Raw genomic sequence first — 26,457 nt, 5'->3', positions numbered from 1 at the left:
TCCATGGTGCGGTGAGAGAGGGAGCCACCACCGGTGGTCATAACATTGTGAACGACTCAATCGAAAACAATGTGTTCTGTCAAGACGAACTGTCGAAGGTGTATTTCCAAGGTCAATTGATTGAGAACACCATGTGCACAGTGTCATTGCAACTTCAATTGCAATATCCGCGCACATATGTCCCACCTACAGTTTCCTAACTGTTTGGTGTGTGTTTTTTTTTTTTTTTAATTATAAACAGTGACGATATTTTTAATAAATTAGTCTTTGAATGAAGAAAACTACATACAACACTTACAAATTTGAAATGTGTAATTAATTGAACTTTTGAACTTTTGACGAACTCACTTTAAAAAATGTGACAAATAATACTGATATCAATACAAAATAACAGTCATACAATCAAAGTGCAATATTAACGAATTAAAAAATCATCATTAATATATTTTAATACATTTTGTCCAAGAAAGTTATAAAAATGTTTTAGTTTTCAAAATGTACGTCACTCTTGTACCGAAATGACTAAGATTTGTATTTTATTAATTTATATAACGAGCTATTTTTTTAAAAAGATGTACTACAATTTTTGAGATTGTTTTGGAAAGTATTTAACTACTTTACTTCCCCAATTTCCCTTTATTGGGAATAGAAGGGCACTAGATGAATTTGCAAAGTAAAATGATGTAACACTAAAAATACTGTCCGGTTTATTAAGCTTCCTACCACAGTTGCTATAAACCTGTTAGAAAAAAATATAATTTATATTAGTAATGATTTATATTAGTATTCCACCGCAGAGTATTTAATTCTACCGTGGTAGTAAAAATATCAGCATTTATATTGTGTATACTCTAATATTTATTTGTTCAATGAATTCCATTTATTATTGAAATCGAATTAGTAACTAATACCAGATAACAGAATTTTTTTAGTGTTGTCCCGTAAATTGTACTCCATAGGTCTGGCCATAAGAACGCGCTTTAAACAGTGTTTGCAGTGAGCTGATTGACAGACAACCACTGTTTACAATCTGTCAAAGAGAATGTAGTGAGTCGTAACATTGAAGCCACTATCTCGTCTGTTGTGATTATACAAGTTAGACGTTATCACTCCTGACAGGCGTTATCTTATCTTTCCATCCTAGACAAGATATACCGTGATAATTAAACCACTGATTTAGATAGTTTGGCATTCTTGGAAAATTACACAACAAAAACAAAGGTTGGTTGCAAAATAATAGGCCTAAGTTTTGTTGACAAAATACCATTAAATATTAATATTTAGTATAGTTAAAACTAAGGATTTTAAACGTATTAAGTACTTTTTAACTGGTACGTTAATACATGCTTTTACTCAATTGGCATTTTTAGCGTACGATCAATGTAAAACTAAGAGTATTTTTAAATTTCTACTACTAAACACTTCCAAATGGCATTAAACTAGACTTTCATGATTTTGCAATCCGTATTAACAATACGTAATTTTGTAACCATGAACGGTTTGAGTAATTAAATTAGATTTGTATCCAGGTCTTATAGTTTTATAGTAAATAACAATTTTTATATTCAGAAAGAAAATGCGAAAAAGAATACTAAAAAAGAATCACACATTTTAATGAATTGTGAAAAGGTCCTCAAAATGTGTTAAATGTTTTGCAAGTTAATAATAAAACACTAAATTCGAAGAATATGTAAACTAAACGTAAAATACAAGTAAATTGTATGGTATTCTTGCAACTAACCACAAAGTTCTTTTATTTATTATTTTTATTGATATAGTTATAGGTTATTGTATACTACGGTAAATACGTGCTTAGAACCGAAACATGTCAGCATTAAAGACTGAAATGTTTAAAGGTAGCATGCATGTTTGATTATAAATCATCATTTGTAATCATTTCATGTATGTATACCGTTTTAGCTACAATCAATACAATCGACTTGTTTTGAGAAAGATAAAATATAAATTAATCGTGTTTTATACAATATTAGCTTCTGACAAATAAAAATAGATTAAAACTATTACTTAGTTTCAGTTGAAGGTAAAGATACCGTACCTAATTTATTTAATTTTCTTACATTACTGTGGAAGTCAACCGGATATGTCAAAATCAAGGGAGTTAAAATTGCTATTTTAAACTTTTACATATTACAGCAGAACTACATAAATAGCTCATGAAATAACGCCACACTGTTCTATAAATAGCCGTGAGCCGTGTCCTAGTACAGTCAGACGATGCGGTGTACGACTTCGCTTCGCTCACAACTGGTTTCTGTAATAGCACCGGTCCCAGAACGGAGACCTGAGGCATACCTACACGTTCGTTCTGTGACCAGTATTCCTCTTCTCATTATTTGGACCCTTACTGTTTCGTCCGTAATTCTACCATTTTTGTAACATATCCAAAATTGAAACAACTGCTGAAAATCATGTTTTTTATTCTTTGAGACAAGAACAGGGGTAAAACACTTTTCTGTTGATATTAATACTCGTAATCGGAAGTAGTTTTCTTAACAAACCATACAGTAGTGGAATCAATTATAATTTATACAATTATAAATTAGGTTTCTAGTTCTTAAAAAGCAAAATATATTATGTGGTGCAGCCTTCTTTGATTTTTGCCAGTACCTTTTCGACAGTCTGTAAACATTTGGAAACATATTAATAAGGCTTCCCTTAAATGGCATGGGTTATTTTAAAAAATCAGCTAGCTCAAGAAGAGCTTTGTTTTGCAGAGCTGACGAATTGTACCCGCTCTAAAGCTTATCTTCTGTGTTACAGCAGTGTTTTAGAATTAGCATCCTTAGGAAAGAAAGACCTTTGCGGTCAGAGTATAACAAACCCACGAATAAAATATCCTTTTCATAGTAGTATTAATCATAGCTTTCCCATTATTTATAACCAATAAAAAAATCAAATCGTCATGAAGAAACATATCTTAGTGTACAAATCCGATTCAATTCAGAATACGTTATCAACTTGGGGACGTTACATTACAATTCATATAACGTGCACTCTCTGTTCCTAATTCGGGGTCTTCCTTACGATACGAGCTTACTATATAGTTAAGAAATTCAACAACGATCTGTAATGGTAACGACCTTCCAAAAGATAATACACAAATAAGATTGGACCTTTAATTTATTCCAAAAAAAGTAACTCTTTGTAGTGAAAAAAGAATCTTTTTCATCGTAGTAGGAACTGCAACCTGCGGAAGGACGAAATACTGACCATTCACCTTCTTACCTAGGCAGGTAATTTTCAATTTCAGCTTTGACAGCGTGGAGCTAAACTCAAACAACATATCCTCTTAAACAGAATACACAATCCATGAAGTTAAGAGCTAAAGCCTGACCATAAACATAATATTACATCATAAAATATGAGTTTTTTCAAAGAAGAATGTACTCGTACATAAAATATTCTGCACTAACAAAATATCGTAATTCTAGTGAGACTGCTACTTAAATACTGTAATTTATCTTTTCAACCTTTCATGTAGTTTACGAGGGGTGCAGAAACTTTCATTAGAAAAGAGGTGTTATTTTGATCATACAATGTGCACTAGAAGGTCACATGCCTTCAGACACTGGCGCTCTATAATATAGGAAAGTTCAAACAATGGGAGATAAACAAACATTAATTTATATATTAATTTAAACAAACTCTCCAATAATATAAAGTTTTTTATTTTTGTGAGGCCTTTCGTACTCTTTACAACTTAAGAGTGTGAGTGTGTGAGTCCGAAGATGTACTCATAGAGTACGAAAGGCCTCACAAAAATAAAAAACTTTATATTATTGGAGAGTTTGTTTAAATTAATATATCATTTCCAATAAAACAAGAGCTTCAAGAATGTAAACATTAATTTGTATAAGAAAACACGTCCTTTTTTATTTAAAGAAAGTGATGATGAGTTTTAAAAAAATCACCTAATAATCAATGTCAATAAGAACTAGGTACTAGGAAATTGTGAGAAAACACGATTTTCTACTAAATACAAACATTAGCACGAGAGTAAAAAACGACGTAAGTAAGTTTATTTATTGTCAAAGAATAGTAAAAATCAGGAACTGTGAGCACATCAGTTACTGCGTGTTTGAACAAGTTCCACATCTAGCAGTTATAGCGGATGAGGCGTAGTCGACACGCCCGTAGTAACCAGGAGAGTATACGATTACGAGTAGACTCGGGTGTTACTCGTACTTTCCCTCCACTGTCTCGTCAGTAGCCATGAGAGCGCGTCTACGCAGTGAAAGGACCAAGGTGTGGAGAAATGAAAAATGAAATGAAGCTATCAACATTCGAGTTAAGTATGGCACTGAGCAACAGTTTGGTTTGTTTTGTAGATGATGACTGATTCAGATCACCGGGTGTGTAGAATTGCTGATCTCCTAGAGTGGCGAAGGGGTAAAGGGGTAAGTAGGTCGTTATACACACGCACATCGAACAACCTCAGCAATTCCCAATGATTGCCAGTTGTATCGATTTAGTTTGGATTGAATGTTTGTTGAAATAGAAAGATGAGACAAGATTTCAATATAGATACTAGCCTTTGTAATATTTTCAAGCGGACCAAGGCCAGAATGTAGCCTAATTCTGTGTTACCTATCGCTTCCATTAAACCTTTCGATAAATCAAGTCTTTTAAAAGTATTCAAGCCTCTGGAAGTGAAGAGATTCTAGAATTCTGCGTTGGAAACAAGATTTCAGCGAATTGCCAATATATACAGCCAAGGTCGTAATCACTACGCTTAATAGTTAATGACAATTGCAAGCACCATTTAGAGTTGCTAATAACAGGCTATACCCTACTAGTCCAAAATTCTATGAACTTGAGTTGGCAGTACCTTCAGCTGGAAATGTTGAAGGCAGCAATGGATTTAGGAGGATATAGCAAGCTTGGAAGGATTGGAAATCATGAAAGGATATTTCTATCCACTTTGATTTGTGATTGAGGATCATTGAACTTAATTTTCTTTTTAAATCTCATACATTTTATTATGTTTCACAACTAAAACAATTACATAATTTCTAAACTGAGAAAGAATAATTATGATGAACTCTTCTTCTTTAACTACTACTTAAAAAGCACGACGTTTCGAGAAGTAATATCTACTTTCCTTTTCACGTGGAGTGTTTTTATAGATAGGGAAATTCTATAGATGCAGCTCACTACTTTATTTCATACGTTGAAGGTATTGGTTGCTTTTGGGTTTGGTTTTAAATGGCATCTTAGATCACAATTCCGTGGTTGTTAAATATTCTCTGTGGTTTTTTTTAGTTTTGTACTGATTAATTTATTAAAATATATAAATGCTTAATATTCCGTTTGATATTTCACCACCTGAAGAAGAGAATGGATAAACGTTTTCGAAACGTTGAGTTTCACTTTTGTGGTTCAGCGACACATACTCTCGGATTCTTTTTTAAGAATTCCATGCTATACACAAACGACCCCTGGTGAAGGAGAATCCCTTTACTTTTAGAAACCCCAAAGGCAAATTTAGTACTATCACAGTTTAGTACTATCCACTTTTCATTTGGATGGAATGTCTTTACGAAATCACTAAAATGTCAATAGCCAAAATTATTTGTTTGTTTTTTTATATTAACAGCTTGGCAACGACAACGATGCCAATGGCGAACGACACTGAACATTTCCAGTGTGTGCTATGTTTAACATATGAAGTCAAGTTTTGACAGAAAAGTACTAGTGAGTGCTGTTAATTATGAATATAAGGTTGCGTCATGTTTTCCTCGGCTTAATGTGCGAATCGTGCTGAAGATGAGGTCATATTCCCATACCGTTGCATGCCAAAAGTCTCACTCCAGCGCCGCAGGTACGTTACATTGCTCGGCTTACCCAGAGAGAGAGAGAGTGAGCACGGTTGTAATTATCTTGCCAATTACCGCCAGGAGTGTCTGACTCACTAGTATAGTATTTATTACAGACTCGTATGAGTTATTGAGAGCCATGAATGAATAAAATGTTGCACTGTTACTAAAATCGTTTTTTTTTCTAAGCACATCATTCCTTTAATTAATAGTCCAATGGCCAATGATGACACAGTTTCGTAATTATATCTGGATTCCGAACCATAGAGCATTCGTTGTAGGTTTAGCAGGCTGCTGAAATCCAGTTTCAAACGGCAAATCCCACAACTTTACCGTCCAATGACCTCGTTATGAAAGGAGTTAGTGTAGAAGTTAGGTGACACAGACAACCCCAAGTACACCTTAACCTTAAGCTTCTCAAAATCTGACCTCTTGCTCTTGGCTAACTCGAACTTGTCCCCAACAGGAGTCATCTCTGAACTAAAGGTTGAACTTCATAGAAAATGTAGTATACAAAATATTATATCGTATACTCGTAATACAAAAAGGATTACGGAGTTGGGATGAGTTGCAGTGCAACACATTTTCTTTCTTTTTACACTACCTGCCTTCGTAAAATATTTGAGTTCCAGGTTTTAAATTCTTATGTTTTCTGATTTTAATATATATTTAAATCTTTAAAATTGATGATTATATCGATCTGAATCGAAAATGAACCCTTAAGCGCCTGAAACTCCGTCCGTTCATCCCACATAAAAAAGATGCATTTTGAAAATGTTTGAGAAGTATATTAAGTATAAATCTATAACCTACTTATAAATCTAATAAGCTGTATAGTCTAAAATCTGATCCTGGCTACATATTCGAACTATATGAGTGTTACAAATTATCCTTTGACTTCTATAAAAACTTAAACCATAAATATCATATAATGTACATATCTAGTTTATAATTCGTAAAGACATAAAGGTAAACAAAACTCTTTTGTCTTAAGTTTTTTACATAAAAAACATTTGATTTATTTTCTCGATGTTTTTTTGTCCAAATTTTCTAATTATAATAACTATCTACCCCCTCCCCCTCAACTTAATGCCTGAATACTGATTACAAGGAGTGTAACATATATTTCAATGCTGCTGTTTCGTTGATAGACTTCTATCGAATATTAAAACATTGCACTTTGTATCAATCGCAACCATGAAATAAGCTTGTGGGGGAGTAAGGTTTTTATTCTTTATACATTAGCATGTTAAACATTTTATAGATCGTAGCTGAAAATCCGTTTTTCAATTGTAAATAATGTCCATCTTAATAATCTTAGTAGAATTATGTATGTTACAAATCTAGAAAAGGTAATGAGACAGTTGAGTTTTGCTGGTATCGTTTATCATTTTTAGGGCATATAGGCTATTTTATACTCCAATATTTTAGTTTTCAACATTCAAATATTGTAAGGGGGAATAATCCAACCCCATTAACAATTAAAAAAATTCTTTCCCAGAATCGAACCCGTAACCTCTCTGCTAGATGTCTTACCCCTAAGCTATGTAGGAAAAAGCCTGTCCGTCTTAAGACAATAATTTGGCCTCCAAAAAGTTTTTTCTTTAATTATTCAAATGACATTCTAGCTACATAATCAATATTTGATTTTTTAGAAGTTAAAATTTTCTCGATAAACCAATTTTCCTTAAGGCTCCGTATAAGCTGATAGATGTAAACTCTTTTGCTTATTTGTTTTAAGAGACTCAAGGTAAAAATTGAATAAAAAGTATAAATTTAAATAAAAAATTTTGTAATTGCCTTTCCCTAAAACTTGATAAATATATAATTAGCCGACAACACATATAGCCCGATTAGAGAATAAACTTCACTGAAAAAATAAAATTCATGGAGTTCTTCTACGAAGAAAATTGTCGGAATTGCTGTTAGGCCTAAATAAAGATTTCTCAACTGCAAATTTCTTTGAAATCCATATCGATTGCGTACTTATCTATGCGATAAAGCAATGGAATCATAGTCAACAAAGTCAAGTTATCTGAGTGTAACTGAGCCTAGGCTAGAACACCTGTTGCTAGAGGATGACTCATCTCGCGATAACTAACATCTGACTGTCTACTTTCTTCAATAAATCCTCGCGTTTGGCGGCTTTCAACTGGGCGATTTCTACTAGAAAGTGCATGTCAGTGTAGACGGTGCATAAACAGGTCATTGTGCAGTGTTATACACATATAGCCTAGTGCATGGTGTCCTGCTCTGTACTGCAGTTGCGCCGGAACTGTGTATAACACAAATAGACGAAATTCCAAAATTGTCGATTTGAATTAAGGATAAAGCCTTAATTTGTGGAAAACAATGTAGTACGTAATTCAAATCTTATAACACACGACAAGAACGACGCCAGGAAAACATTTTGGGAGAGGTCCAGACAACTGATATTTTTCCGTAGTGGACAAAAAGTAAGGTCCCATTTTGTTCCTTAAAAAGTTCTTGACCCGTTTCTTTGTTGAAAACGATCTTTCGGTATATTGCAGTATATGTCGGTAATACTGAATTATTTAATAATAATAATCGTTTACTAAAAAAGTAAAATTGAAAATGAAATGAAAATTGGGGAAGGGGGAGAGGTCCGAATACCTTGGACCTTCTCGCTGGCTACGTCCTTGACAAACGACTTTAATTGGTGATCCAAATTCCAAAGAACAAGCAATAAACTATGCCGTAACTACTGGATTTTATACTTTAACTTAAAAAAAAAAACGAAAAATTCTGAATTTATATATTTACGAGGAATTTAATAGCTTTAAGGAACTATTACTTGTAGTGTATACACCGAGAGCTAATTTGAATTGCAAACATATACGAGCTGGGTTGTCTTGAAATTGATAGAGACAATTCACACGAGAAAGAGTCTATCATCAGCTGCACTAGTTTTGAATGAGGTCGAATTGGGAGGGTATGAACAGGTTAAAAATTACAAACTATAATTTTTTCTCGTCATATTTTCTTATCATAATACGCTTAAAACCGACACCAGACACGTAAATAATAGTGGTATCACTGTTAGACAACTAGATAAACAGATTGAAAGTCATCACTTTCCGACAAATAGTCGGTCTGTATTTGGTTAGATGATGTTGATTTAACTTTTGTTTACGTGTTTGGCAATTAGTAAGTATTTCAAGTGAATACAAATATTATCTGAGAAAAATGTATAGTTTTATATGTTTAACCTTTTCGATACACTCCTATTTCTCGACACTCACTAATGCTAGTGCGGCTGATGATTAATTTCTTTATTAGGGGAAATTATTCTATCCATTGCAAGACAAACCATGTTGGGTGTTTATACAGTGTAAACTGATTCTCGGCTCCAATACTAATAAGTTGTCTTTAATGTTAAAATTATTCCTGAACGAGTTTAAAACCCAGATTTCTTCCACAATAAAATAAAACTGTTGACTGTTTCTTCAAGATTTATCTATTTCAGCAAACCTGTGTACAGCTTAACATGTGACACGTTTAAGTAAAACATATGCATATAGTAAAAGTAAATGTAGTAGTCTAGCTCCAAATACAAAACAATATAAAACTAACATTTATCTAGCTTTTCAAAATACGATATTTTGTCTGTATTCGAACAAGTTATTATATTGTAAGTATGATTAAAATAACTATTCTAAAATTACAATTTAACATTTGCTGTATTAAAAAAACTTCCTCAAGAGCAAAATAGTTCCCTTGGGTTTGCCCTATAGGGGCAACAATTACCCTACAAACCCTAAACACTTCTGAACCGTAAATTGTGGTACAAAAATTATGGTCTATGTCTCATTTTAAAGAGTATCCAGACTCTTTTGACTTTTTCTTGTAATATTTCTTGTATTATTTATTAATATTCAAACTACGAAGTGATTTTAATAGAATAACCAACTGCAGTAATACGAATCTGAGGAGGTTTGTGTGAATATTATTCATATCTTTAAAACGAGACATTTCCCATATTTTTTATGACAAAAAGGGAGTGAACGTGTTTGAAGTGTAACATTGTTCTCATGGGAGCCAAAATTAAATCAAGATGTTCGCTAGTACAGCGGGCTTGAGTTTGCTTTACCTCAAACACACCAAACATGCCATGCGTACGTTATGTTGTTGAGCCTATTGTAAGTAATTTAGTAACTCATAAAACTCGTACTTAATCTTTATATCATTCTTGAAGGGTTGTATGGAAAAATAACATAATATAGACTGATAACAACTGTTGTAGTTTCTCATAAACATTTTCAAGAAGTTAATTGAAGAAAATAATTAACCTCGTACTTAATCATTACGTAGAACGTTCTTTAAGTTTTATACGGAAGTCAAAACTAATTAGTTGCAGAAGCTTTCAGCGTCATCGCTAAAAATGGATTTGTGTTTTATAGCGGTTTGAGATTATCAGAATAATATCCCGCAAACGTTGAATCATTGGTACGAGGCCGATATATACTTGAAGATAACGAACAAAGGTTATGCTTCAATGGTGTTCAATTGATAGCCTAGTTTCGTCAGCAACATTGGGAAATATTCCCACCCTATCCTCGCCTTACAGCCTTTCCAAAATACAGAGGGAGAAATGGAAAATCATAATTCTGCAAATAAAAAACCACAACACACTAATTTTTTTAATAAAAGAAATACCTTTAACTATAAGATGGTACTAGCCCTTGGAATAATCTTACTGATCTTCCTTACCTTTCTTTCTGGCAGCCTTATTGTCCAATATTTAAAAAATGTAGATGTAATTACACTTTTAAAATACAATAAAATAGAAAACTGATATCATTACTACAATATTTACAGTGGCTTGTTTACAAAATTATTTAGGAGGCTGATACGCAGATATCCCAACAAAATGAGAAAGCCGCAAAATCGGTGACTAGTTATAAAAGTTTTGAGGTTTGTGTGTGGTGGTGCGTGCGTGCGTGCGTGCGTGCGTGCGTGCGTGTGTTGTGTGTTGTGTTGTGTGTGTGTGTGTGTGTGTGTGTGTGTGTGTGTGTGTGTGTGTGTGTGTGTGTGTGTGTGTGTGTGTGTGTGTGTGTGTGTGTGTGTGTGTGTGTGTGTGTGTGTGTGTTTCTAAAATAACCCCATATTTCAATAGTTTAAGCTTTAGCCGGTACGAGGCATATTCTGCATACATGGAACGACGTTCGCAAAATAATACATATTATATTTAATAATAAATGTTTAATGTTGTAACACAAATAAATTACTATTCTTGCGCTAACTTTACAACATTAGGTTTTTTACTTTAATAAGTACACAGTTCTGTTTTACATAATCTCTTCTCCAGAAGATTAAATCCCAGCTGCCTCATAATAAAAGGACAGTTGACAGAGAGGCCTATTCTATGGTGTCCTACCACTTTATAATTCAAGGACAAGACAACCCTCCCATTCATCAAACTCAGACCGTCGCCCACCATAGCTTCACATTAAAAGATATTAGAGTGAGTGGGTGGGTAGGAAGAGAGTCAACGGCTTATGGGCTGTCTGGTCTGGGACAAGAGGCGGCTGTATTGGCGGCAACCTTGATTGTGGCCTATAAGAACAATGTTAAACCTCATGCACATAAGTCATAGAATGTAATTAAATAAGACATAATTAATATACAACCAATCGTCTTTAGCTCTTTTGATACTTTATAAATTGTTCTGAAATAATTTGAAATTTGTTAAAGACTTCAACGTTTAAATGAGTAAAAAGAATCAACTTTACAACAACACTAACGTCAACGAGTTCCATAAATTGTTTTGGAGCTCATCATTCTGCTATTTAAGGTAAACTATCAAAACTATTTAAAATTCGATATTATTCCCATGTAAACACTAATTCATTCTGATTTTAGTGAGAAAGCCATCTTAAACTTAATAATCTTAAATTAAACCAGAATAATACCAAAGTGCAATGAGATAAGGGAAGTGATACGAGATATGTAATACATATAAATAATAGTACAATAAGGGGACTGGTTGGGCAGAAAAGAGAGCAAAAGATTAACACACAGGCCGACAGCTAAAGCTAATCTGAGAGCAAAAATCATCAGTCTAAACCTAGGGAGAAGATATGGTCACATTTATCTTGGAAAAAATATTTTTTTTATCCTGGGCCGTGGGAAGGGTACGCCCACAAGTACTACGTGTTCCAGCACGAGGGTGTCATCTTAGGCTTAACCTACAATACGTATTCATGATAAATATCCTAATCTCCGAAGGTATGGCTTCTTCGTATTTTTTGTCACCGCTCTAATGCAGTCCTTGACATCTTGCTTTGGAGTCCGTTGGGGACGCATCTGGGTAGTGAGATGTGGACGTGGTAGTCCATCCACAAAAAAATGTAACGGAAATCTTTGTTTTGATTAAAAAATAAGCTTAAATTATTATAAACCCAACCAAAAAAGTGACACTTGGAATCTGGCCGGAATATTTTGGATTTCCAATACTTCTGTGATTACTCGGGTTCCAAATGAAATAATTTTCACTTTTAACAGCGTTACGTTTATATGTAGTCAATGTAGAATCTTGTTTAATTTCATTGGTCAAAATGTCTAAGGACACTTTATCTTAATACTTTTAACCTGAATTATATTATAGCAATTCGGATCAACGTATGATTAAATATACGAGTATGTATCGAAATAAAATTACTTTTGGTTGGCACCCTCACGACACACAGTGCACTGCTTATCTATAACGAACAGCCAATTTAAAATATAAATACGGTAACACCTTATGTACCGTATCTGAAGGTCAGGAGGTGTTATACGAGTAGTTGCAAACCCTACTCACGTACGTGGACTTCTCAATTGGAAAATTGATCAAGCAATCTTAGCGTCACAAACAAATTACGTAGTCAATCAGATTATTGTGGCCTGGAAAACGTGCAGACTAGATTTTATTTAACATTATAAGTTGTCGTACATATAACTTAACAAGGGAACTTATTTCAGACTGTCCAGAAATATAAAAGATAACAAACGGAGGAATGAATAAACATTGGAGAGGAAAATAATAGGTCAATGGCCAGTGCGACTGGAGGTGACTGGAGGTAAGCATGCGAAAGATTTCGGGGGGGGGGGAGAGGGGATGAAAAAAATGTTTGGGTCAAGTTCAGTTATTTCACCCCATGTTTTTAAATCGCTACTATAGCCACGGAATTGATTGTTTGAGGTGAACTAATCATTTCAATTTATATTTCTGATCAGCCCCTCTAGAATTTTATATTTTACTGATAGGTACTATCTCGAGGGATGTTTTTCTTTTATTGACATCAGCGCGGGGTGCTGCCGAAGCCCGCGCTGATGGCCGGAGGCACTCGTCTCATTTCGATAACAAGAAGTATGCAGAACTGATAGCTTGAGCGACAGAGGAAACCGATGAGCAAGAGATAACAGCGCCAGTCTGGACATGCCTGATGCTGGTAAGATAAGACGTTGTCAAGGAAAACAAACAGTGTCTATCTAGTTTAGTACCTCCGTACTCATCTATGATCATAAATAGTTAAAACAATAAATTCCGTGGCTATAGTAGCGATTTAAAAACATGGAGTGAAATAACGGAACCTGACCGTTGTTTGTGGTGCCGGTGTACACAATATGTCTCCGTTAAATCACCTAATTTGAAGATGGGATAGGTCAACTTGTCCCACATATAGTTCATACGGCAGTCACGGATATGTATTGTGATGCCAAGTAGCCGAGACCTAAGTCCCTTTCTCATTAAGAATTAATTCTACGCTCTGAGACAACGATATTACATGTCAAGTGATCGTACACAATGGAAGATCGGTGGCAATACCTTAGCTGCTTCAGGACAGGTCCTTCCTACGTGACTCGATACTTCACCAACATTAACTTGTTCCACTAAGGATCACTAAATAGTTCCAAAAACTTTTCACAGGCCATACCATTTTACCATCTCTCGTGCATCAGTTTAAAAATCTGGTCTTGAGTAACAATAGCCAACACTAAAAAAGAAATTCCGTCACAATAGTTTACAACCACTTCTTGGAAAATTTGTACTACAAGCACTGTTCTTCGTGAATCAGCAGAAAGCACGACATCCGACATATAAATGACAACATATTCTTGTTGAAGAGGCGAAAGTGAACGTACTCAAAAAGATCATGATACAGGGTTTTTTTACCTAAGTTGTTGAGGCGGTGACTACTCTCTCTGAGTTAAAAATCAACGTCACATCGAGAAGTGACTGGTCCACTTCCCTCAATAATAACCTAATAAATAGTAGTTATCCATCGACACAAGAAAGGCCAAAGAGATTCGCTTCCCAATCCTGTCACAAAGGGAAAATATTATAAAGACAGGGGTAATTGTTTAGACAAATTTTATAACCCATTAAGAATCAAATTAGTTACGGCGAAAGTCTAACAAGGTGATGTAGTCTACATTGTACATCTGCAGAAACAAAGAAAATAATGTAAATATGCAAAAGTACTAATAATTACAAGTCTGATATTTCGCTGGAGCTATTTGACATTTTAGAAGCTGAAAAACTAAAATTTAGTACATGCAAACTGACACTTTATGTTAGTGAATTTGTTCAATAAACGAAAACTATAAATCTAACGAAATTATCAATTTTGACCATAACATGCCACAAGTCAGCTCAAATGAAAAATTATAGGATGACATTATTTAGATGCCCACTTTTACTTTGTGATAGTAAATATATCGGGAATTCGAAATTTAAAACTCCATTATAAAACTTAATAATATTGATACACTGTCTTTTTATTTAAATTTCTATACAGTTCATAGCTAGAAATATAAAAAAACAAAATGAGATTTCGTCTAAATCAAAGCCATTTATTATTATTATATACATAAGTTTTTAATCTAAAATTTGTAATTTACTCATACCACGTAATTTTTACAGTATACTAAAATTTATTTTTAAAATAAAAAAGTACTTAATGTCAACTTCCATAAGAACACAACTTTTCGTAGATTTTATCACTATAACCATAACAGGAACGCAGTTTTCAGTCAAGCGTTAAAATCGAATCTATGAGTTGAGTAAATACCCCAGGTTCGTGACCTCAGAATCTCCCTCCGCTAAAAAACACAAGAGGGAGAAAAGATGAATGGGAACGCCTCAAAGTTCATGACAGTTTTAGTACCCTTACTATTTTGGTATACACCTAAAAAATAATATTACAAGAGAAGACTGGATTTTACCCATCGTCCCCGGAATGTGTTGTCGATCAGGGCACACTTTCGATTTCAAATTGATTTGAAAACGTAATTATTGTGTAGGGTTTAGTTATCCCTATTGAATTTAAGTTGATTTATTTGTCTGCATTTATTAATCATAAAATTCAGGCAAATGTATACATTTTTATCTTGCCTGATGCAACTATATATCCGGATATTTTTAAATCAAAACCTAACATTCAGTTTAATTTAGGCACGGCGAATGTATCCCAATTGACGTTCCTCCTTTCTATCCTAAAACGTATGCTAAATCTCCTGATAATCAGATTGTATTCTGACGTCACAGTCTACAGATTGAAGTAGGACAAGGCTCCATAGTACAGGTTCCACGCGGCCCATTTCCGACTCTGACCACAGCACAAAGAGACCAACGGTTCTCCAACGAAGTGTGAATCGGTACGCTGACCGCTCAGATAGCATTGTTTGTCATTGATAACCACATAGTCACGTACGCACTTCAATTGTTAGAACCGTAAATAGTTTAAACTGGTTTTAAATGCGGCTTTAGTCTAATTGTAGTTAAAGGTACAGTATAATTCGACTTGGTTTAATTTAGCTACAGCAGAAGAATGTTAAATATCACGATATCATATTAGGATACATTAGTTAAACATAGTGAAATTGGCAACTTCTTTGGATAAAATTTAGACCAATATTACAAAGTCCTGTAGTTATTAATGTATGTTAGTTAACCTTTCCAGCCGCTATGCAATGCCATCGTTCATGACTTGCAAGTGGGGTTATTTAAGTTACTGAACGATGTTTTATGTAGAATTTATAGCAACTACAGTCATATTAACCCTTAGAGTGCCGCAGCATCGATAATTTTGACGGTATGAAAAGTACATAAAGCGCCGGCGTCGCTAATTTTGACGTTTCGTGTTTCTATAATATTTTATATACTACAAGGTCATTTTGGCGAAATAACTAGATATCTATATTTAATAGGTTCCTAACTATCGATAAATACAAGTTTTATATTGTTTCCCTACTCTTTGATCTGTGAAACATATGTTGTTTGGGTACTTATCAGGAGACTACTATTTTTGGACGAGTTTTCCTTATTGGAGACAAAATAAATGACAGTATTAATTAAACTGGATAGTAATTTTATGGGATTTTTATAAATCTCAACGCAACCCAACATTTAAAATGAGCAACTTCTAATGTTTTATTTATTATTACACCGAGGCTGCGTTAGACTATTGAACAAACCTATTGCAATCGGTCTGAATGACAAACAGCAAGAAAAGAAGCTCCTTTATAAATAATGCATCGGCCACAAGGTAAACTTCTACTTTCTACTCAGAGGCCCCTCTGATGGCCCTACGGTTGAAATGGAAAGGTCACAGAGGTTCAAGGTCGTCAGACCATCTGTCTACTTTTAAAAGTTTTTGACGTTGCCAGATACATCATCAATTTTATAAACAAGAGTTTGTTTTTTTATAGCTTTGAAATTCGGCAGTAAATCAATGACTAATTTGAGACTGTTCTTTTTTTTAATTTGGAACAGATATTGAGCATGGGTGGCTTTGTTGAGTATTGCTACTGAACCGTTTCTGAGGGGCAGAGTCTCAGGATAAAAGCAATATTCATCAACATTATACTTGGAGCTTAGTTAGTACTGAGTGTTCATACTGGAGTTAAAACTTTATATTGTGACTACAGGTTGTTCCAAAAGTGAAGGCAGAATTTAAATTGTGCCTTACAGAGTGGGAAATCCTAGCATAGAACTAGTGTGGTAATTTCCATTCACTATTTACATTTATCCATTTATTAATGGACAAGGATGTTGCATGGCTTCGGAGGACTGATAATTAACACACTTTGCAAATCAATTGGGCAAAGCTCAAGAAAGGAAACAATGTTCAACAATATATTTCTGGAAGCTTTTTTATAGTACAGAATTATTTGCAAAATTTAACAGTGATTATTAGTCCAGCCCATTATGCTATTTACCAAACTCTTATCTAGTCTTAGAAAATTCAAAGAACACAGTACCTTGAATAATCAGTAAATTGTTATTATTAATTTTAAATTTTTTGGTGGATAGACTAAACAAAAAGGGTCATCATAAAATGAAAGAAATCTCTCAAAACTATCTCAGATGAAATTGAACTTTCAAGTAGATAACTAAAAATAGAAAAAAATATGTCTGATCAATAAAATTCTGAATTAATTTCGTTCTTTATTTAACATTTGTCAAGATCTGATTTCGTTCGATAAGGCCGAACGAAATGAAATATATCTGTTTTGAACTAATGTCACTTTAAATATAATTTTTCATCGCATTTTAGTCGAAATACAGAAATTCGGTCAGTTACAATGAGTATTGAAATTTATAATAAAATGCACACAGTAAGTAAATAGCGTAGTGCTCACCAGATATATATCGCTGGATGCAGCAGATGTAAACAAACTACCGGTCGACCGGCTAATTAGAGTGACACTAGCCGGTAACCACTGGCCACAAACACAGACTGACAGGACCCAGCACTGAGAGGGAATGACGCGAGGATAGGGGAGAGGAGCAATAGAAGAGAGAAGACTACTAACAGTAGGGTAGAGAGAGAAGGGAGAAGAGGGGAGAACGAGTCATGCCCCCCCCCCAGTCACACCAGCAGTGACTCACCGCTGCAACAATCACGAACATGAAGTGAGGTTATCTTCAGAGAAATTGGAAACATAACCTTAATTTTATCTTCAACAACACGCGACTACGCCGCAGCCGCCTTTTAATCTATGCGATTACACGCTGTTCCAACATCTATAAATTAATGCTTTATGTTACATGAAAAACAATCTTCACAATTGTTCTCATATCAATATGTGAACAGAAATTCTCATTCAGAATATTAAAAAGAGTGATACTGCATGTTGACTCGTTTAAGGATAGAGTGCCCTGGTCTTGACTAAAAACTTCGGCAAGAGCAGATTGTCACCAAAAGGAATCTGTGTATTGTAGGCTTTCTGAGTTTACAAAACTGTTGTGGCACAATGTTGAAGCAATAAGGTGCCGGGCCTATGCTGTTGTTGAGTTACATATCCGCTTAACTCCCTTTCAATCTCTATTTGAGATATTTACATCTAGTTTGAAGAAAGTAATTTCCATTTTTAAATCCGGAGGTTCTCTTTTCACAGATAATTACAGACAAATATCAATTTTATCTGGACATCAATTTTGAGTTCCTTTGCCTTATTGCCACGATCAAGAAAATACGTCAACAAATTTATGTTATTGCTATTTTAATTTACTTCGTCGTTATTATGTTTTGTTCCTTGGATGATTTTGTTTTGTTTCCCGATCAAGAAAACATATACCACAGAAAAGAGAAGCCTACTTCTGTCAAAAGAGAACTTAGATGGGTTTATATTAGTCTTTAAATGTATAGTACTTTTAAAGATTGCAGAAAATTTAGAGCTGGAATTGGTACTTACTTCAAAAGAATAGTCCAGAGAAATGTATAAGAGAAATATAGTTCTTGTCGACTGCTTCAAAGGGAGTCTTCTGTGTCAAACTCTGACCTTCTTATGTTCAGGACATTTTTCTAAGGTAGATTAGTCCTTACCTAATCGCTGAAATCTAAAACGGCTTTAAAAATTATGGTTACTTATAAAAAAATTACTTACAGTACATTTAAACAAATTGAAAATAATAAACAATGTTTACACAGAACAGTTGATTACATTAGACAAGCTCAATTAGTATTACACAACTTTAAAGACCAAGATGGGATTTTTCGCTACTTTAAAGATCAGTGGGGCATAGCCCGGATTGATTTTTTAAACAAGAATAGTTCTGTATATCTCGGGAACCGCAGAATGTCCATGTACAATTTCAGTACAATCGGTCGAGTAGTTTACGCGTGAAAACGGAACAAACAAAGGCACTTTCTCATTTATATTATTATTAGGATTAGGATAGGGTGTGAATTTTACTGTACAAAACTATTGTTGGCGTTTTCTTACCGCACGCACTCTGCAATTAACGAATAAAAGGTTGTTAATTATCGATATACTGTAAATACTATTGCCGTAAATTGATGTCCTGCGCGTGTTCCACGAGCGCGCACGTAACACGCGTGCTGCCCCTAACACATAATGTACATTACAACACATCGTTTCTTATTTAAGTTTTCATATGTTTAAAAGGATTCTCCAACCTTAAACATCACATTTCCCATATGCGCAGATTAGTTTATCAGTGATTAAACACGATTTATTTCCTGTGAAAATTTGTTAATTCAAAGTGGATTTTAGGCTTGTTAAATTTTAAATAGCCAAGCCCACATACACCCAGGAAATTGTATGCTATCCAGTGATAGCCCGCAAACATCCAGGACGTTCTGTGATATCCAGTGATAACCCATTCACAATATTAGGACAATCTGTACATTCCAGTGACAAACAGCACTATTCAGGAAATTCTATGTCATCCAGTGACAACTACCATATCAGCGAGGTTCTTTGTTGTCCAGAAATAGTAATATCCCGGATACATTAGGTGCTCTGGGCATCCTAATTATTGGTGGGTACATCGGTAGACTGAGTCCATCACATACCCTAATTTTACTTAAAATTACTTCCAAACTTAACTGTGCCACAATTTTTTTCCAGAGATACGGATGATGAATAGCGACTCACGTCCTGAAGAATAGCTGAGAAAGGTTAAGGGTCTGAGGAATGTTAAAAACGACTAGCGACAGACACCCACGGACGCAATTCATCTATTTCAACTCCTTATTTTTTCAGGAGGAAGAGCCACAAGGTAGGGTGTACTGGTGTATTATCATTAACGATATTCTCCTATTTTATACAAGAACATTCCATATGTGGTTGAAACGTATGCAATACATAAGTATAGCATTTACTTATGGTTTGCAATTTGGATATTAAAACCCAAACTGACCTTGGCATTGAACTTCTTTTACAATTTTAGCGTGGTTTCACAGACATTTCGTGGGCCTTTAGGAATTACTAAGGGTATATGATTATTTCGAAGCGTTTGTGTTCTTAAAGTGGCATTTTCTTTCAATACAAATCCGTTAAGATTAACTTGTTTAATTTTAATTTATTAACTATGAGAATTAAAAATATTTTAGTATTGCCTCAAAAAATGTTAATACAAATAATCGTTTCGTAAACTTTCACTGAGTTAAGTATTTGTATTTATAGATATTATAGAATTTATATAGGTACTTTTTTTATTTCAAATGTGATGTTATAAAATGTTCATGAACATAATTCTGATTTGTTTAAAAATTTATTTTTCGATTGTATTTATTTATACTTGTAGCACTATTTCTATCTAGCTCGATTAGGTTTAAAATCCCACATGGCTTGGGCTTCCCAAGTGTAAAGAAAAGAATTTCTTTTTCATTTTAACATCGCGTATCTTTAAATAATTGTAATCGGACAATCCATATATTATATTAACACATGTTTGACACTCATTAGTTGCAATTCTGGTACCCATGAAAAAAATATTATTTCATTATCATTTTTTGCTGGTCTAGCATCAAATTTTCATTTTTCAGCATAAAGAGCAATACGTCAAAAGTGGTATTCCTAAGAATTAGATCTCATTGACGCAAGTTTTTTGTGAAAAGGAGGAGGTAGCAAAATATGCAAAATACAAAATGATGAAATTTTCCATACGTCACTTTTTATACATTTAAAATATAACGGTCAGACATGTACATAATAGCCATAACAGATTCACACAACACGATAACGAAACTGAAAATTGGTTGGCGCTGATATGACTTCTACCTACGTGTTAGATGGTTTGGTTTTAAGTTTGTCAACCCAAAAATATAACATCACGTTAATAATATGTGTTTTTAATATTTTTGCTACCCCTCCCCTGCAAAACCAACACGACTGACGATCAGTTATGTTTCAGGATAAGTTCCTCTACCGATTTCTAAAAACTTTTAAAATCGTTCAGTATATCGATTAAAGTTTTGTTCTGGTACACAATAAAGTTAGCTCTCTTCTCCCGGACTATTACAACTGACTCTACAGTACTTCAAAGGCTCAATCGCCTCCTTCCTCGTTATATCGTAGGCAGTGATAATAGATCAGCTGACGAGCCGCTGAATACACAGGCCTCACCATCACGCCTACAGTTGTGACGTCATTAAAGCGCCACGGCCCCAACAATTACGTCGCCGTGCTGATGTCATAGTACAGTGGAATAATGCTGATCGACCGCCTCTGAGTCAGCGCTATTTATAAACATAGCGTTATGCAGGCGCGCCGAAGACAATTCCTTATTCAGAGGAGGAATAAGGTCACTTTCACTACTGAAGTCGAATCGAAGAATGGTTGCTGCTGATTAAACGCTAATACAACATTGTACTATAGACACCCTCTTAACTCATCAACTCTCTATCCTCTCTTGCTTACTCTTACGCAGCAAAATTTAAAATTGTTAAAGAATTTGTTGACGATTGAGTTGTTGAGTCACTCACTACTTAGAACATAGAGTAAAACGCGTAATATCGGCTATTTCTTAGGTTTCGTTAACTATCGTAAGAATTTCACTATTATTTTTTTTGTTTTGGGTCATGTTGTGATGGATTCCAAAAACCCTAAAATTTATTTTTGTCCATTACTAATATGTAAATCCGGATATACAACATACTGAAAGAATCGGACTGATTTGGATTCGGTATTCCATCTTTTGTCAGAACTACTTCTTTGCGTGATTAAATTTTATACTGTGACTATTTTGGGGCATAAAGGACTTTTTACAGGTTCTCGTACGGTTTAACATTATTAGGTTGTTCCAAAGTGACAGTTTTAAATAATTACAAATGTATATGCTTTAATGAAATATGCCACTTTTAAAAACTGGTCACATCGAATAAAATTATGAAATAGGAGGAATAAGGTACAATATACTTAAATTTGAACATCTACCAAAGATATTGTATATAGTCATCAAATTAACAAAGCAATGGAAAATTTAGAATTTACATAGTATTTTTTCAAATTCATGTCTTTTTATATCATAGGTTATGTCGAATTCGCCTGGATTTGTTGACTACATTTATTAGTTTAATGATATAATTAATTACTAACGTAGATTCGATTCTATACGAGACAATCATAGTTTGTAATATTCTTTAATTAATTTTATGGGCATCAATTTATGAGAGTAAATAAAACAGACTCTTTTACGTTTCGAAAACCGGCTACGCTGGTGCCGGTAACACTACTAACACTGAACAGTTGCGTGACTCGTGTAGCTCAGCTTATCCAAAGATGAAAGGGCGACGCCCCATTCCATTTTAGTAATTGATCATCTGTTTCATAATTACATTTTTGCAATACATGTGTCATAAAATTAATAAATCAAAGTGTCATAAAATAAACTGATTTCAAATAACACTGTAGAGTGAAAATAAATGCTTTAATAACATTTTTGGAGTTGGTGGGCATGAAAATCATCGGATAAATAAAAAACGATAAAAATCCCTGGTTAAGATGGAGCAAATTTGGTAGGAAAATATTTTTATATTGAATTCATAGCCCTTCTTCACTGAAGACAGAAAAAGTAGAAGATATTTTTATGAACTTTGCGAGAAATTACAGGCATTTAAATTAGGTAGCTTCAGAGAGTGAGTGACATGTATAATTAATATATTTATGACTTAAGGAGATTACATTTTTATAAAATATAATACAGAAATTACATGCTTTTTTAAAAAACTGATTTCTTTCACATATTGTTATAAATATATAAACACGCCGTATAAATATATATATACACTCTCTAGTAATATTCCGTGCATATAATGCCATTTCATATCCCTATCTTCATAAACTTTCCTTTTAGCCTAATTAAAAAACTGCCTAAAACTCCTACTTTAAATGCCTGTAATTCCTCGTGGAGGGATCAAAAATATTTTCTAAATATATATTATATTTAGGATTTAAATTTTAATTTCCATTAGTCAATAACTTCGTACTGAATACCAAGAATTCAATGGTTTATGTGATGTGGTAGAACGCCGTAAAAAGTATTTTAATGCTTTTAATAGCACGCCTAAGAAAAACGTAATGCCTACATATGCATGTGTAAATGCACTAAAACTGTGTTTTAATGTGACGCACTTTTTACTCGAACGGCCTATTTAAGAACGGGCTAAATTCTCAGTACTTGTCAAAATAAACCTGTCAAGTGTCAAAAAGAATAATTTTAAGTATTGCTCATAGTTTATAGCATTGTAAGTCCAACTGATTGTAAGTCACTAACCATGTAAACATTCGGTCAACAATCTAAACGAATGAAGCATTTTGTGTTCGTTTTCATCATATAAGTACATTTACTTGAAATTTGTCCACGGCGTGTATTAATTGATTGCCAACGTTGAATAGCTCGCTAACACGTAGGACAAATGTAACCTATGACTTTCACCAAGAAAAAACTGCAGGCGCAAAATTGTGACACTTACGTCCGTACACACATTTTCTGGAAATGATTGTCTGATGAACAAAAAAATTGCGGAAACGATCGTAAAAGGTGAATAGTCTGCTATGTGGGTAATACAACCACAGTGACTATCATAGTATTTGCAAATACTATATTTTTACAAGAATGTTGCATGAAGTCTTTTGGTTTCAAAACAGTTATTTCTAACTATCGGAAAGGTATTATTATAAGTTATTATCATTTCCTTTGTAATACATAAGGACATGAGAAAATTTTGAAATGTTGAGCTTACTTATTTTCACCTTCCGCTTAGTGCGGCAACCGATATCTGGTAGACTCATAGACTCGACTCCTGGAATCTGGAGTTCACCCAAGTCTGAAGAGGTACAAAAACATCGGCGACGAAGAAGTTCCAAAACGAACTCTTTGTATAGTTTCAACATCAGAAACCACGTGACTACAAAAGAGGTCTATTTCGTTTCCCATAAGTCATCCAGTGTAATACGGATAAAGATGTGTAACTTTATTGTATCTCTTCAGACGTGTACTCCAGACTCCAGGAGTCTAGTCTCTAACAGTGTCAGAGTTCAGAATTGGCCCTGAGCGGAAGGTGAAATGGAGCTAATCTCGATATTCCCATTGAAAACATTCTTCCCGCCATACCTATTGTGTGTAAAAAACTCTGTTACTTCGCAGTGCATAAGTCATCCAGTGTAATACGGATAAAGATGTGTAACTTTATTGTATCTCTTCAGACGTGTACTCCAGACTCCAGGAGTCTAGTCTCTAACAGTGTCAGAATTCAGAATTGGCCCTGAGCGGAAGGTGAAATGGAGCTAATCTCGATATTCCCATTGAAAACATTCTTCCCGCCATACCTATGTTGTGTGTAAAAAACTCTGTTGCTTCGCAGTGCTTTGGGATCGTGTCTAAAACATCGTAGTCCACTCAATTGTGCACGTACTGAGATAGTGGGAACACTTCTTCATCTGGATTACACGGGAAGGCTGCTGGGAAACCATATAGATATCTTTTGTAGTCTAGACTTCTCTGATGTCGAAACGACGCTCAGTTCCTTTTTGAACTTCTTCATCGCTGACTTTTTTTGTATATTTTTTAATGTATCTATTCAGACTTGGACTCAGATTCCAAGTGTCAAGTGTCTGAGATATCAGCCACTGCACCAAGTGGAAGATAAAATGGAGGTAAACTTAGCAATCGCACTGAATAAACCCTTCCCACTTCTCACCATAGCGTATGTGTGTAGAAGAGTTTAAGAGTTATGTTAAAACGTTAGACTCATAAGTAAATAATAAGTATTAAAATATGTACATGACGCTATTATAGGATAATACCTACTTTCGGAAATCGTTCGGGACTAGGATTACCGTAGCCCCTATTATATTGTGTTTCGTTAACACAATTTTTTTATGATGAGCACTACCAATAATTAGTTTTAGGAAATCAGTGCTAATGAATATTGTAAACAGAAACAAAATCAATAGGTATTTGTCTCAATTTTTATAAGGTTAAATACTCCAGGGCAAAATAGAAATTCAAGGATAACGTTAGCACTGTGTTTTTGTCCTCAAATATATACAAAATAAATTTAATGATGTCATTGCTTGGTACCCTACTTTAGATTTCAGACTTCAGAGCATCGCTTCACAAAATGAAAACTTGACAATTCGTTCATTATGTTGTTTTCTTTTATAGGAAAGTTGATGCTGTGTTTATTATTGGAAGTGACGACTCAAGTGTACAACTCAGTACGTCGTAGCCGCAGCCAAACCGGTTTGTAGGTGGTGAAGTCAGCCGTGCCATACATTCTGAACTAGTGACGTCATCGGCCATCAAGGTGGCCGTGACTTACTTCCGACACGCCGCGACGCTGAGAGGAAATTGAGTTTATAAAGGTTATGTTTGGTTTAATATGGATAATTCTTATAATAAAGTCTATCAATGTATTTTAAAAAATACGTGAAATGAGTCGTAATTCAAATTTTAGATGAATATTTGTCATTATTTTTATCGGATAATGTTTTTAATACATTTTTAATGGTAGAAGAGATACAACTAGCGATGTCACTATACAAGAATGTGTATAAATACCGCTAAGATATTTTAAAATAGAAATATCATCCCAATATTCTTAGGCTAGATACGAAAGTGAATGGGTTCTGTGAGCAACTGCCAACTAAAAAATTTGAAATAAACAGTAAATAACATTGAATGAGATCCACTGTAGAAGTTCTAGTGTTAAGTGCATAATGTCGCTAATTTACTTAATGCATTTGAAAACTGACTAAACGAATAAACACATTATAAAATTATCTTTGATAAATTACTAAACATAACCGAAATTCTAATTAAGTCATTAAATAAAATTATCATGCAAAATATGCACTTGACGCTATTTTCAAGTTTACAGCAGAAACCCTTTTCAAGAACCTAATTATTAACCCTTTGTAAACTATTTGCTGGTATTCATAGTCTTAAGCAATTTGCTATTTATTTATCCTTGAATTTGAAAGTAATGTTAGTGAAGAACCTGGTTTCGGGGGGAGCCTAAGGATTGTTTCGGGCCTCGTCGGGTTGACGATATCGTGGCATAGAGTATTGGTCAATGGCTTTGTATGAATGGTGATGGGTGAATGTCTGTTAATTTTCTTGTATGTTGTATTTTTAGATTCATGAAGAACCTTATTTTCATTTTATTATCTATATATATATATTATAAAAATGAATGTTTGGTGTATGTCCTTTATAGACTCAGAAACTATTGGACCGACTATGATGAAATTTTGTGTGTGTTTTCAGTGGAATTCGAGAATGGTTTAGATTCACAATTTGGTCCAATTTAAATAGTTTATTTAATTAATTTTTGACGTGACAACGTCTTAAATTAGG

General features: G+C 34.1%; 1 protein-coding gene and 1 long non-coding RNA gene across 4 annotated transcripts in view; one reads left to right on the top strand and one right to left on the bottom strand.

Annotated features, from left to right (window-relative positions):
• Nucleotides 1-17,641, bottom strand: part of LOC124354142 (sodium/calcium exchanger 3-like) — a 57,598-nt gene extending 39,957 nt beyond the window's left edge. For 2 of the 3 annotated variants that reach the window (XM_046804389.1, XM_046804390.1), the window contains exon 1: nt 17,487-17,641. The gene's annotated coding sequence lies outside the window, so the exon portion shown is untranslated. The remainder of the gene's footprint in view (nt 1-17,486) is intronic. The other variant, XM_046804391.1, reaches the window with a different exon arrangement.
• Nucleotides 1,069-26,331, top strand: LOC124354145. The gene is made up of 3 exons (XR_006921662.1): nt 1,069-1,221; nt 19,722-19,872; nt 25,264-26,331. It is a non-coding gene; the product is annotated as an uncharacterized LOC124354145 (long non-coding RNA).
• The last annotated feature ends 126 nt before the right edge of the window (nt 26,332-26,457 follow it).

The sequence above is a fragment of the Homalodisca vitripennis genome, chromosome 2 (genome assembly GCF_021130785.1).
Source record: "Homalodisca vitripennis isolate AUS2020 chromosome 2, UT_GWSS_2.1, whole genome shotgun sequence".
In the NCBI taxonomy this organism is placed as follows: domain Eukaryota; kingdom Metazoa; phylum Arthropoda; class Insecta; order Hemiptera; family Cicadellidae; genus Homalodisca; species Homalodisca vitripennis.
This window is presented reverse-complemented; position numbering and strand designations above follow the sequence as displayed.